The following is a 14608-nucleotide window of genomic DNA, read 5'->3' on the forward strand; positions in this document are numbered from 1 at the left end:
TAGCGAAGTCTCCAATCGCGGTAATATTGAAGGTATAATAAAATGAATGACGAAAAGCTTATTTTATTAAATCCAACAGTATGAAGAGCGTTATAATTTATGAAATTAGAATTATAGTAATGTAATATGGAGAAAGAAAGTATGGAATGACACTGGGAGAACATTAAATTAACCTGGTATGTCGTTCATAATTTATTTAAGTTACAGAACTATTTATTTGATTTTCAGCTTCAGTTCGGAACACTACAATGAAATAATGAGCCCTATCGGTAAATTAAATGACTATTTGATTATTAATTCGGAAATGCGGACAAGTGAGCGATACTACAATAAAAATGCGAACTCAACGAACGAATTTTTTCCGGTAAGTGGGCGCCTACCTTAAATCTCTCATGGCAATAAAATTCAACTGAGGATATAATTGTAGTGAGTTTTTTAAACTAGAGTAACCGTGGCGAAAATGTGATCGTGCGCCGAGCCACTGTGTAACCTGCAACGTGCGTAGCACCTATGGAGAGAGGGGGACACCCGAAGGGGAAGTCTGTATGTCTTATTAATGGATTTTCATTTTCCTTACGTCAAGCACTTAAATATAATTTTATACAGCATAAGGTTACAAACTAATGTTTAGTACGTGTAACGAAGAAAGAAATTAATAAGAAAACATAGGGCACATTATCACAATCTAAAATTAACTGTCTTCAGATTGTCTCTGCAACAGAGTTTAAAAATCAGGAATTATGTCACTTACTGCCAGTCGTAGTTGATCACAAAGGTAGGCTATTTGTCTGTCAATCGTGATCTAAATTTGGTTTTTACTATTTTCATTGTTGAAAATAATTTTTCACAAACGTAAGTTGTAGCGAACATGGCTTCAAAAGAGCAAGCGAAAGAACGAAGTTTCGGATATTTATTTTTTGGCAAAGGTTTGAAAGTTCAACATTTGTCAAGTCCTTACATCTAGCTTTCATTGTAACATCACATTATAAATCTGTGAGTTTAAATTAAAGATCTAGGCTAACTGCATTATTCGTACATCCGCTGGAAAAGGATCGGCGTACATTAATAATAATAATAATAATAATAATAATAATAATAATAATAATAATAACACAACCTTATAATGTTTCATGAGTAACATGTAGTATAATGCCGTTTTATGTTATACAACCGTTTTCCTCGTAATACTTGTGAACAAATCATACATTTAATATTCTCATCATATTGGCAGCAAAAAAATGCGTCCTCCCTCCTACTTGAAATTTTCGTTTTTATAGAGGTACATGGTTTCGAGAGAGACATTGCGACGATACGCCACTCGCAGGTCAGAGACAAATATAAATGGAACGGAGTTTGACTCTAGTGAGTGAGAGAGTGGGGGTTGGGGGATGTAGGAAGCAAGAGAAATGCATAGCTATCATTGCGAGCCACAATGTGCTCGCGAGTCACATTTTCGCCACGGCTGAACTAGAGAATATCTTACGAAAAGCTGCCTGTTCAGATATATACACATGAAACAAGAAGGAGTCTGAAGAAAACAATCCCGTGAGTCAAGTCTATAGGTAAATGTTGATTCTTATTCAAGGTACCTATAAAGTGTCCTCTTTTTTTTTTTCCAAGAAATATAAAGGGTGGGTTATAAGTCACTGTACCTAATCTAATGGGTCTGTGTGAGCTCCATCAATGTCTATGCAGAGCTTGATACTTCTCCAGGTCCTTTGTGATACTTTACGCAACTGCTGTGGCGTTATTCTGCAAAGACAGCTGTCACAGCTTCTTTCAGTTCGTCGTTTGTTTGATACCGTCTAATAGCCATTTTTTCTTTTATGTACCCTCATAGGCTGTTGTCCGGTGTTGTTAAGTCGGGGCTTCGTGAAGGTCATGGTAATGGTGCTGGTAATCTTACAAAATCCACAGCCAATCCATCTTCCTGGGAAGCTGTCGTTAAGGAAATTACGAACTTCTATCGCGAAATGGGCTGACGCTGCCAGTAATGAACGCTTGCTTTTCCCAAGCTAACAAGGTTGCTTTTCTGGGAGTGCCTTCCAAATCTCCTTTCAAACTGTGTCAGAATTTGTTGCATTGTCTGCCCCGTGTGCTGCCTTTCGTGGACCCAACACTCGCAATCAACCTCTCTTCAAGCGAATTATTCGTATCTGCCATCTTGCTCGCAATTCCACTATAGTTATTCAACTGTTCTTGTCACTGCTACCAAGTGTTTTGGTCATTGTTATCAACTGTCTTTTAGTTTGCCACACCTTTTCGTCACCAGATTTAGTAATTATTAATTTTACAGTACATTACATTGTATGTATATCTAAGGGTACGAGACTTATGGCCCGCTCTGTATTCGCCCTACTGTTAGAGATTCAAGCTGGAGTCGCCAAGCTCATAGCCGAATGCATAATACGTAAGACAAAACATAATTACAAAAAACATAAGAATACAACACAAACACAAGAACACATAAAATACATCACACTAACATACGAAAACAAAAACACACACAAAATTGCAACCTCATTCAAGAAATTAAATTACAACATCGCATACAGAATAAATAACACTCTACAAAAACATCTCAACACACAAACAAACAAATACAACCACACAGGCGTATACAAACTCAAATGTAACACCTGCAACAACTTCTACATAGGACAGACAGGCAGATCGTTTCAAACACGTTACAAAGAACACATCACAGCCATAACAAAATTATAAAACACCTCCACATATGCAGAACACATCACAAATGCTAACCACACCCACAGAGACATCAAAACAGACATGGAAATACTACACATCCAACCAAAAAGCCGGAAACTAAACACACTAGAACAATATGAAATATACAGATACACAAAAACACACCCCAACGAAATTCTCAACACAACTCAACTTCAAAACACACACACTCTTTGACTCTACACTATACCACAGGAACACACCCTCACAGGAAACAGAACAAGTGGCGCCAAGAGCAATAACGACCAGTTCGGAAGATGGCCCATAAATAGGTCGAAATATGTAAACGAGGTACGTTGAAATTTAACACAGGAAAGTCTTACCATACAAATTCCGAATACAAATGTTCCAACGTGGAATGGACAAGATTTGAACCCGGATCTCAAGCGTAGAAAAATACAAAGAATAACTTGTTGAAAGGGATAGTGGATTTCGCGCTGCATTACAATTTCACAATGAACTCATTAAATGGGAAAAGAAAGAGCACAACAGGAGAGTGTGTGATATAACGAAGATGTGCTGCAGTGCGAGAGAAAGTGTAGCACGCTACAATGCATTTCCTTCATTGTTATCTAGTCTTGCTTTTATAACACTTGCAGGCAGCTTTCCGTGTTCCATGGGGAAAGTGAGACGGAGGTAACTCAATTTACTTTTCACAGCGCACCAGTCACTTGTTCAGTATTTTCCTTTCACGTGGTCCTAGCAAGCAGCGTTAAAATATTCGTATATGATCTTAGATAAATGGCATATTTTCTTTTTATACTTACTGTAATCAAATTGTTACATTAAGTAAAAAGCCCTGCAGTCCTCTTTCTTCTAGAAAATTAAATAAACCTTCCATAATTTTAACATACTTATATCAAAAAGGAAATGTTCGTAAATGGAATGATTACTAACAGAATATGATAATATACACAGTGTTAAAAAGTATAGAATATTACTTATAATTTCTTAAATTTTAATTTTACAAAAAAAAAAATGTTCTACACAAAAGCTGTTGGAAATAAACCATAAAAAAATTAGTTATTCAGGCATACGGGGTAAGACAGTAAACTTTTTTTTTTAATGTCATTCTATATTAAAATTTACATATTTCGAATCTACATTAAATTTTACGTATGACTATGTAGAAATTTTACCCATTCATCCCTTTCGTCATAGGCGGAGTTATGGGGGAGCATGGGGGGGCACTGGCACCCCCAAACTTGGCCGAACTCTTTTATTTTCCTATTATTATTTGAATATACAATTTCTTGAACCCTATTTTACCCGAAAGTACATTAGGGTTATAGTTATAGCCTGAGTTTGTATTATTATAATGAGAATTCATTTGACGTGGGTAACCCAGTCTTGCTACTTAAAAGTAACACTTATATCTACTACAATAATTTGAATTATTTGCAAGTTCTTAAATATATTACATATAAAATTACAAAACTCTTTATAACAGCACGTTTTTGTGAACAAATTGAATAGTGGTTTGTCATATATTATATTACAAAACTGTAAATGTCCGACCAAAATAAATATTTTGTTTTCGAACACTGGACAATGAAACAAAAGGTGTTCCACAATTTGCTCTTCCTCATAGATACATAAATAGCCATTGTCCTTATGCAATTTAAATCGTTCTAGATAAGACCCAAATTTCCCATGACCCGAAAAAAATTGTGTTAGTATAAAATCTGGTATAATTTGGTTGCTATTTACGCGGGTGTCGACGCTAGGAAAGAAGATTTCTCTCGTAACTGAACCCTTTGTACTGCATAGCCACTGATTTTTCCACCTATCCATTATGTGCTCATTTATTTTTCTTTTTGCATATGAATAAGGACATTGACTATAGCTCAAATTGAAGTTCGAAACTGCAGCACTCTTTGCCAGTTCATCAGCCCTTTCATTTCCTGCTGTTCCACAGTGTCCTCGCACCCATGAGAAGCAAATGTGTTTGTCGCAATGTATTACATTTCTTCTCATTTCCACTGCCAGAGGATTTAAGTTAAACTTATTATCTATAGATTTGAGGGCTGTTTGTGAATCACTGTAGATGTAACAATTGTAATTATTAAGTTTGGTCCATATCAGTGCCTCATTAATAGCTAGTAACTCAGCTTGCACAATGGAGCATCTAGGTGAAAGTTTGTTCCTTTGTGTGTACACTTCTTGGCCTTGCAATATGCAACAAAAGCGCATCCGACCTGATCAATAGCATCTTCTTCAGATATTTTTTATCCATATGTAAAGATCTGTACATTGTGGTTGCTCATGCATCTGGTGTATTTGACGAAGTCGTGAAAATAAGCTAGGTGTCCGGATGTTAAGAAATGGGCCGGTTTCTCAACCTCAATCTTTAAAAGTGTATCCTCATATGTGTGCTCCTTTCAAAGTAATGTAAGTTCTGCTTTAGCTGTTACAGTCAAGTATAAGGGCTCGATACCTGCAATCACTAACGCTGCCTCCTTAGATATGGTTCTATATGCTTTTATGATGCGCAAAACGAAACCCCGTTGGATTTGTATTAATTTATTCTGGGCCCAACGCATACTGAAGCATTTTCGAAAAGCTGAAGCGCAATATAGCACTAAAGGTTCCACTGCTCCTCTATATATAGGCTATAATTCTTAACACACTTGAGTTTGGTCCCCATGTTGGTCGTGATGCAAAGGCCAGCCTTTTAAGAAGTGTATTGGATTTAGCAGCTAGATATTTAAGATGGGGTCTGAATGTCAAGTGCTTATCAAGTATTACACCTAAATAGGACATCTGATCAACTAATTTTATATTTTCTTGATTCATTTTTATTAATGGCAGCATGATTTTGCGTTTCCTTGTGACCATCATAGCTATTGTTTTCCGAGGATTGAATTGAAGCTTGTTTTCCCAACTCCACTGATACAGGCCACCTAATGCTAAATTGGTATTTGAGGTCAGGATCGGTATAGTTTTGGCTTTACACATTAATAAAGCATCCTATTAACGTTAGAAAATATTGAATTCAAAAGATTTTTCTTACTTTTGTTTATGACTAAGTTTCTGTTATGTCTTCAGACCATGTGTCTGGACTATAATATTTATTTTAAATTTCTGAATGTATAAGAATTTCTGTGCCTGATTTGAGGAATGGAAATACTGTAATGTTTTTTGTAACAGCCTGTACTGATGTGTTAGAACTCTGCAGGTGTTCAAGCAGCCACTTGGAGAAATATGAATAACATACCGCACAACAATGCAGAAAAAAGAAAAGTGATCCCGGTATAATGTGTAAATTTAAAGACGAAGTTAAATAAAATAATTAGAATTTACATTTCATATGGTATCTTGCTTTCTTAAATAAACAGATAAAGTACATGTAAAATTGGTCCACTGGTGTGGAGTAATGGTTAGCGCATCTGGCCATGAAACAAGCGGGCCCAGGTTCAGATCCTGGTTGGGACAAGTTACTTAATTGGAGTTTTTCCTCAACCAATTGAAGTATAAATTTATTGTTGGGTAATTTTCGGTGTTGGACCTCGGACTCATTTCGTCATCATTAATTCACGTATCATCATCCATACAATAGCCTGGGTTAAGTTCACGGTATGGCGTGCTGTACTTGTTCAAGAGCGCGGCCGTTTGGCTACCCAATCATTCGCAAAATAGGAGTGATAAGCACAATAAGCCTCAGGCTGCAGTGCAAGGCTTCAGGTCCCGTGCAAAGCTTTAGGTCCTTCCTCTGTACAAGAGGAAAAAATAAAGTGAAATTGTCTTTATACGTACTCGTATTTTGTTACAATTTTACTTTATATTTTTACAATACCTTTATTAAATGATCATATTCCGATATAATGTACCAAGGTCAAGCTAAAACGGGGGAACGAGATAAATGATGTCCCCCATAATCTCGTTATATCGGGATTTTATAGTTCTTGCTTTGCCCCCCTCCCTCCCCCCCAAAGGAAACTGTTCTCTCTCCGCCTATGCGTTTCATGTCCTTCAAATTTTAAATTTGTTTCGTGGACTTCAAACTTGAGACAAATATGTAAGCAAAATCATGTTGAGTAGGCCATAAAAGCGAACAACACATTATTACTAACCAAACTTTACAAGAGATGCTCAAAATGAGAACCATTCACAGCCAATGTCCCAGTCTACTACGAAAACAGTCTACTGTGGATAAGGAAAGAAATAGATCAGTCATGGAACTGTGAGAAAGACAAGGGACTGTTTTCATGATAGACTGGGATATTGTTTGGCTGTGAATATTTCTCATTTTGAGCATCTGTTGTAACGTTTGGTTAGTAATAGTGTTTTGTTTAGTTTTATGGCCTACTCAACATGATTTTACATACTTGTCTCAAGTTGAAGTCAATGACACAAGTTTAATAAAGAGTTAAAAGACATGAAACGGGTAAATGGGTAAAATTTCTACACATTCTTATGTAAAATTTCATGCAGATTTGGAATATGCAAATTTTAATATGAGTTGCCATTAAAAAAATTAAGTTTACTGTCACACCCTACATGCCTGAATAAGTAACTTTTTTCGAACACTGGTATCATATTGTATGGTTTATCTCCCTCCTCAAAAGTGAATCTGCACCTATTGCCATGTAATATTTTCTTAAGATTTATATTCAGACTCAATTTTCCATATTCATTTAAGCTTTCTTATTATATACTTCATGTCTTCATATTCTTCTGCAATTACCAATTTATTATCAGCATATAACAATGAATATACATTATAAAGAATGTTTAAAAATATGGAATATTACTCATAACTTCTTAAATTTTAATTTTACAAAAAGACGTTTTATAGGCCTACAAAACCTATGAACACAGACGTGGCGTCGTGGTCTAAGGCATTCTGCCTAGGACTAGCGTTACGGAATACCGCTGAGTCCAGTCCTCATGAGGGAAGAAATTTTCTCAAGAAATTTCGGCCAGTGTATGCGACCAGTGCCAAACCAGAATCGTGATGTACTTGTGGAGCTATGATAAGTAGCGAAATCTGGTTGCGAAAGCCAGTTATAAGAGCGGGGGGATCATCGTGCTAACCATACGATACCTCCATTCTGGTTGGATGATCATCCACCTCTGCTTCGACATGTGAACGTGAGGCCAGCAGCGGACTGATCGATCTGGGCCCTTCAAGGGCTGTGCCGCAACGGATTATTATTATTATTATTATTATTATTATTATTATTATTATTATTATTATTATTATTATTGTTATATACACATGCCCAATTTTATTTGGTGTGGTGCAGCACATTATAATCTAAATAAATTGCAAATCTTTCAAAAGAAATTTATTGTACCTTGGTACGTAAGAGACAATCAGTTTTGCAATCTTTAGGTTCTACTGACTAAAAACCACAACACATTAAAAACCTTTCCTATGATAGTTTTAACAGTTTATTCCTTGCTTCTCCTACTGAAATCTTCAATCTTGGCCAGAACTTAACTTCCATAACAGAATGCCAGCACACACATATCATCAATTTTGTAAGTTTTTAATTTAATAATTAATAATGAACGATTTTTTCCTTTAGGCTTACACCTTTTCTACTAATTATTAAATAATTTAGCAAATTCTTTATTTAATCATCATTTAAAACCTTTGAATAAGATATGCTTTTATTATCATTTAAGTAGAAAAGAGTAGGAGTCTGTATGGACTTTAGTAGAAGCATTGCTCATTTAAACATTTAAGCTGTAAGGCCTTTAAAGCCAGAAAGAATAATGCAGTTTAAAAAAAAAAAGCACTGCAATACATGAAAATTAGTTCTGGTAAAACATTAGCAGAGCGTGGTTTCGATCCACGGACCTCTGGGTTATGGGCCCAGCACGCTTCCACTGCGCCACTCTGCTCGTATGACGTATGCTTCTTTACAATGCTATAGCCAGTTGTGTGTGTGTGTGTGTGTGTGTGTGTGTGTGTGTGTGTGTGTGTGTGTGTGTGTGTGGGGTTGAACGTGCAAAAATCGTCAGTTTATGTGTATTCGAGGACCAAAGTTGACATTCGAACATCAGAATTAACTGACAGAATTACAGTTGCTTAGCAGCCTCGATGTTTATAACAAATAATCTGAAAATATGCTTTTTCTGTGTTATTCTACGAGGTGTCAAATGCGCATTACTAGTCGATTTCTCTTATTTGTGTACTTCGAAAGTCAATTTCAATTAATGATGTATAATGTAAATGTATTGCATTAAAATGTGAATGGCAGTTACTATAACTTGTGTCGTCCTGAGAACCACTGTACTCTTGATTTGTCTCTTTAATGTGCTTCAGAAGTTTCAGTTAATGTTGCATAGATAATGTATTAAACATAAACCATAATTAAACGAAGATAAAAAATAAAACTGTTTCCGCCCGGGATCGAACCGGGGACCTTGCGCGTGTGAGGCGCACGTGATAACCGCTACACTACGGAAACGCCTGCAATTTCATTTCTAAATTCATAATTTTCTTGGTGTAATATGTGTTATATCGTACATTGTTGTGAAAATTGTCTGAATCACCATCATTTCGTGATATGTTATTTCAGTTTACCTTTGCTGCTTTCCTTCCCCTCTACCCACAAAACTCCTATCTTGTGCATACAAAATAGATCTTTGGCACTGTGACGTGCTTTTAAGTAAGCGGATGTTGGGAGTTCGACAAACACAGAGTCTTTAATCTCATAAGATAAATTGTTGACAGTGAGAAAACCGTACACTAAAGATTTCCCTCCTTGTGTTCTATGTTTTTCCTCCTTATTATAAGATTATTGTTATTTAATCTACCTTAGTGTTAACAAAAATATATCAAAGAACGGACCACACAGTAGTATACTTATTTCACAATAGATGGTAATGAAATGTTTGACTTACTGACATCTGTTAGAAATATCTCAGACTATAAGCAACAGCAAACTCATCTATCCTGCCTAATCTACAGAGTGCTACACTGCTGCATCACAGAACTTTGTTAGCAAGTGACTAAATTGAATTTCGATAAGAAACGATATTATTAATATATCGATCGTCTAATTCAAAAGTGCGACAACTCAAAAAAACAAGTTTTGAGATCTTCAGTTGAAAATTTCAAACTGGTGCGAAAAATAGGGCTTTTATCGCTGGAAATTGTGTTTCTGCTATTTTCCTTACAATTACATTCTAAAACAAAACAATTATGCATTACAACAATAGATGTTCTATTTGTTTGTTTTTAAGCAATTATTTTTACTTGTAGTAGTAATGAACTAGAATGAACTGTAGCCAATGTGAGTGATTTACTTGGGTATACTGCAGGGTTTAAACTAGAAAATAAATAATTGTCGCAAAAATGCACAAATGAAAAATTATATTTGTGCAAATTGCGAAATATTTCTGCAATATTATAAATAATTGTGCAGAGAGATAAAATTAATAAAGTACCGGTAAGCAGAAATAAAAAGTTATGTAATTTGTTTCTTGGAGTTCTATTACTTTCAATCCATCTTATCACACTCTAGATATACACTACTGTTTGTGAAAAGTGCAACATTTAGAAAAAATGGCCCGAACGACTCCAAACTCGGGAGATGTGTAGGACACTGTACCACCAATAATTGATTACGTTTCCAGAGAGATGGCGTACACATAGGCCCAACAGTGACGTCTCTTGTGTCACCAGCAAAGTCAGTGTTATGCCTTGCTCAGTCAGTGAAGAGCTTCTAAACGAAGTGGAAACGTGAAAGCTAGTGCAGGTATGCCTCGTTGACGTGGAAGGGCGCAATATCAGCACGTGAGTGAGTTCGAACGGGCCAGAATGGTTGGTCTTCAGGAAACAGGTTTGTCATACTGTGACATTTCGGCTTGTAGAGGGCATGCTGCTACGACAGTGATGCGTGTGTGGAACCAGTGGATGGAAGAGGATCTTACGCAGAGACGAGCGGGTACTGGACCACATAATGTGACCACAGCAATGGATGACCGCCATCTTATCTGCATGGCCGTGACGGACTGTACAGCTCCATCCACAGCGTTGAGTCTATGTTGGAGTACAACAACGTGTGTGGACCTGTCTGTGTCAACGGTTCGTCGCCGTCTTTTGAGGCCTAGACTAGTGGCTCGCATGCGTTGCGTCGGCTCCATTATCCAGAAACCACCAATACCTCAGACTGCCGTGAACGCCGTCTCTGGCGTGCTGAGTGGCAAAATGTAGTGTTTTCGGACAAGTCCCACTTCAACTTGTCCTACAATGATGGCCGTATACATGTTAGATGCTACCATGGTGAACGCAATCTGAGATCCTGCAGTGTTGAACGGCATAGGGGACAAACGCCTAGTATGATGGTTTGGGGCCCCATTGGATACAATATGCTATCTCCCCTCCTACATATTCAGGGCAATCTGGACAGCAACCGCTACATTAGGGAGGTTTTAGAGCCCGAGGTGCTGCCCCTCCTTCAGGCAACTTGACATACCATATTTCAGTAGGATAATGCCTGGCCACATGTGGCGAGGATTGTGTAAGCCATCTTCGAAGAATGACAGGTATCACTGCTTTCCTGGCCCGCACGTTCCCAGACATGTCGCCCATCGAACATGTCTGGGATATGGTTGGTCAGCAACTTGTTCGTCATGGTCCTCCAGCACCCACTCTTGACGCTTTGTGGACTCACATACAAACTGCGTAGAGGGAGATTCCCCAGGAACATATCCAGGCCCTCTTTGATTCCATGCCACGACACTTAGAGGCTCTGATTGCAGCACATGGAGGCTTCACACCATACTGAAATCTCACGGGCACAGATCAGGTACAGTTCTGTAATTCTAATGATTTGTGAATTGTCATAATTATACTTAATCTGTGGTATCAGTTTCATTTCAGTCAAATGTATCCTTCTTGTCTGCACTTGTGTACTTATATAAGTAAATTATTAGAAGTAGGTATGTTTAGAATCAATTACTGCTGAATTTACATCACATTAAAATACATTATTTTATGGGCACTCTAAACACTGAAATTCTTTACTAAATGCCCTTCAAGATTTATTGCAGTGGCGTATACTGGTTAAAGGGTTTGGGCTACCACTGACCCTATTATTACACAAAATATATTTTAAAATCCCTATAATAAAATTCCTTACATATTTATGTGAATTCCAGACGTCTTGATTGGGACGAAAATACGTTGATGACTTCGTCCTTGAAATTACAGTTGGGCCACTTGCAAAGTTTCTGTACAAATGACATTTCAATGGATATTAGTGCCAAGCCGGATAAACGTTCTTGTGTATGAGTTGATCTACAGTAGGATTTTATTCTCTTCAACGCAGAAAATGTTCTTTCTACCGATGCTGACGTAGCTGGTATTGTCACAATTAATGTTGCCAATTTAAGGACTTCAGGAATAACTTGGTTCAGCTGGTTTTCATATATGGCACATAATATTTCATGGATAGGTTTGTTCGAAAAATCAAAGACTTCTGCTGAATATATTACACTTAATTCATTTTTCAAACGTACTTGATCAAAGTGACTGTTATAGGACTGAAATAATTTGTTTAGTGCCTCATTCGGGAAGTTTTCTCTATAAGCTGAAAATTTTTGAGAATCTAGAAGATGTGTGAACTGAAGCTTTCCATAATCAGAAAATCTGTCAGTAATTTCCATGTGCATACGATCTAGTATGCTGTAGTACAGCTGCCTGTATTTCAATTCATCATCTCCTTTTCTTCGCTTCAATGGTGGTTCCATTGCATTGGCTGAAGAATTTTCATTTTCCATATTACTCCATATGGACGGAAACCCACTACGTCTGAACTCGGATATAGTATTTTTTTTTAACTTTGATACCTCTTGCAAGTAGTATGCTATGTCTAGACTTTTTGTCTGAAGAATATTGTAGAGCACATCTGTATGTGCGAACGCTCTAGCATAGACTTCAAGAAGAAATATATTCTGAAACTGTGTGAAAAAATTCAAATATCCTTGAGCCTGCACATTTACAGCATCATCCCAGTTTTCTTCAGAGTCATTACAAATATATTTTTAAAGAAAGCAGTCCGTTTTTCTCTGTATTCCTTTACTGTATTTACAAGCCGAGATGTAAAATTCAATCTAGTTGGTGCTACTTTTGGGAGTTTCTTGTTCATAAATTCCTCGAGTTTTCTGATCTTTTAGGAGATGATGAGAAAAATGCAGCTAAACCAGACAGTGTTTTGAAAAAAATGCGGCATTCTGGAATGGATGAAGTAGTTTGTTGCAAAACTAAATTGAGAACATGGCTGTAACAATGGACAAATAGTTCTTGAGGATACTTTTCTTGAACTTTTGTTTTTAAGCCATTAATATTTCCCGCCATAACTGAAGCACCATCGTATGTCTGTGCAATTAACTTATTGCCGACATTGTATTCTGCTATAACACCTTCCACATGCTGAAACAAAGCAGCAGCAGTTTTGTCCGAACTGACATTTGTGAATCCTATAAACCGTTCTTGAACATTGGCAGTACTGTCGACGTATCTTAAAACAGTGGACAATTGACTCTGATTAGAGCAGTAACTTGTTTCATCAACAACAATGGACACAAAAGGTTTTATGTTCTTTATCATAACCCCACTTATAGCAAATATTAAGTCATTCTGAATTGCGGGAGAAGTACCACGAAATACTGTTGAACTCTCAAGATGATTGGCCAGTAAATGGTCAAATTCACTTAAGGAACTTAAATATTCAATATAATTTCCTCTATTGTCTGATTCCACACTCTCGTTATGACCCCGAAAAGCCAATTCTTGTTTTCCTAGAAAGCAGACTGCGTTAATAAGATGCAGCAAAATCTCCCGATTTTTTTTTCACAAGAGCATTGTGTTGGTTGATGTGTAGAGCTTTTCGCTTATCTAGCTGTAAATCAATTCTTGTCTTCCCAAAGTTTGCAAAGTTCATGCTACTACAAATATGAGCTTTTGATTTGTCGTATTCTAGGACTGCCGTTCGAAGGGAGTTCATATTAGAAAACCCCTCTTTTGACCACACATTAGTTTCGCGGCTAAATAACAAACATGGCCAGCAAAATAGTTTAGACAGTTTAGAAGTACCACACAACCAATTCGACTTACCATATGATGTTGAAGTGAAATGGCGTGTGTACTCTCGCTGTTTTTCTTTTACGTCCATGGACAAATTTAACTCAGGAGTTGGTCTTTCCATTTTCACAATTTCAACTTTCTCGTTGTTATGTACGACGGTTAAAAGGCACTTTTAATAAACCTTCTATTACACAGTCATTTTCAACACAAACCTCTACAGAAACTTGTTCTGCCATATTTTTCACAATATCACTTAATTGGGAAATTAAAAACTTAATAATTCACAATTAATATAACTCTTAGACACTCGAACAAATCACAGATTTAAAATAATGTACTGCAAGAACACAATCACATTCAATTGCTAGCATACTAAGCTATTGCTGCTTCGCGCCTGCGAAGAAACCGATCACGAGAGCGGCAACTCGCCCGCCTACAGTGCACAATGGAAACAGCAGGGAGCGGGGGGGGGGGGGGGGACGGGCAGTTGTGCGACAGGACAGCATGAGCGAAACGGTCACAGGCTACCTCACGTAGCAAGCGGTTTCTCCAGCGATGCCGCCTTGACAACTTGTTTCTTTTCGAGAGCAGAGAGCGCATATAAATGTAACAATTACTTTAATTTCAATTACTATGGTAAAACTAATAATACAAAACTATTACATTATGTTATATTATAAACTTTTTCTTTTGTAATTTCCTTGGGCTACCGCCGGTAGCCCCGGTAGTCCGCAAAATACGCCCCTGATTTATTGTTAGCAGAATGCAAACTTTTTTTACTGAAAGGCGGTTTCTAATTCAAGTTTTTACAAG

General features: G+C 37.1%; 2 non-coding genes across 2 annotated transcripts; both read right to left on the reverse strand.

The window, feature by feature from the left end:
- Positions 1–8529: 8529 nt before the first annotated feature.
- On the reverse strand, positions 8530–8601 carry TRNAM-CAU (transfer RNA methionine (anticodon CAU)). Its single transcript has one exon. It is a non-coding gene; the product is annotated as a tRNA-Met (tRNA).
- A 496-nt stretch (positions 8602–9097) lies between these two features.
- Positions 9098–9170, reverse strand: TRNAV-CAC (transfer RNA valine (anticodon CAC)). The gene has a single exon. It is a non-coding gene; the product is annotated as a tRNA-Val (tRNA).
- Positions 9171–14608: the final 5438 nt, after the last annotated feature.

The sequence above is a fragment of the Periplaneta americana genome, chromosome 1 (assembly GCF_040183065.1).
Source record: "Periplaneta americana isolate PAMFEO1 chromosome 1, P.americana_PAMFEO1_priV1, whole genome shotgun sequence".
NCBI lineage: Eukaryota > Metazoa > Arthropoda > Insecta > Blattodea > Blattidae > Periplaneta > Periplaneta americana.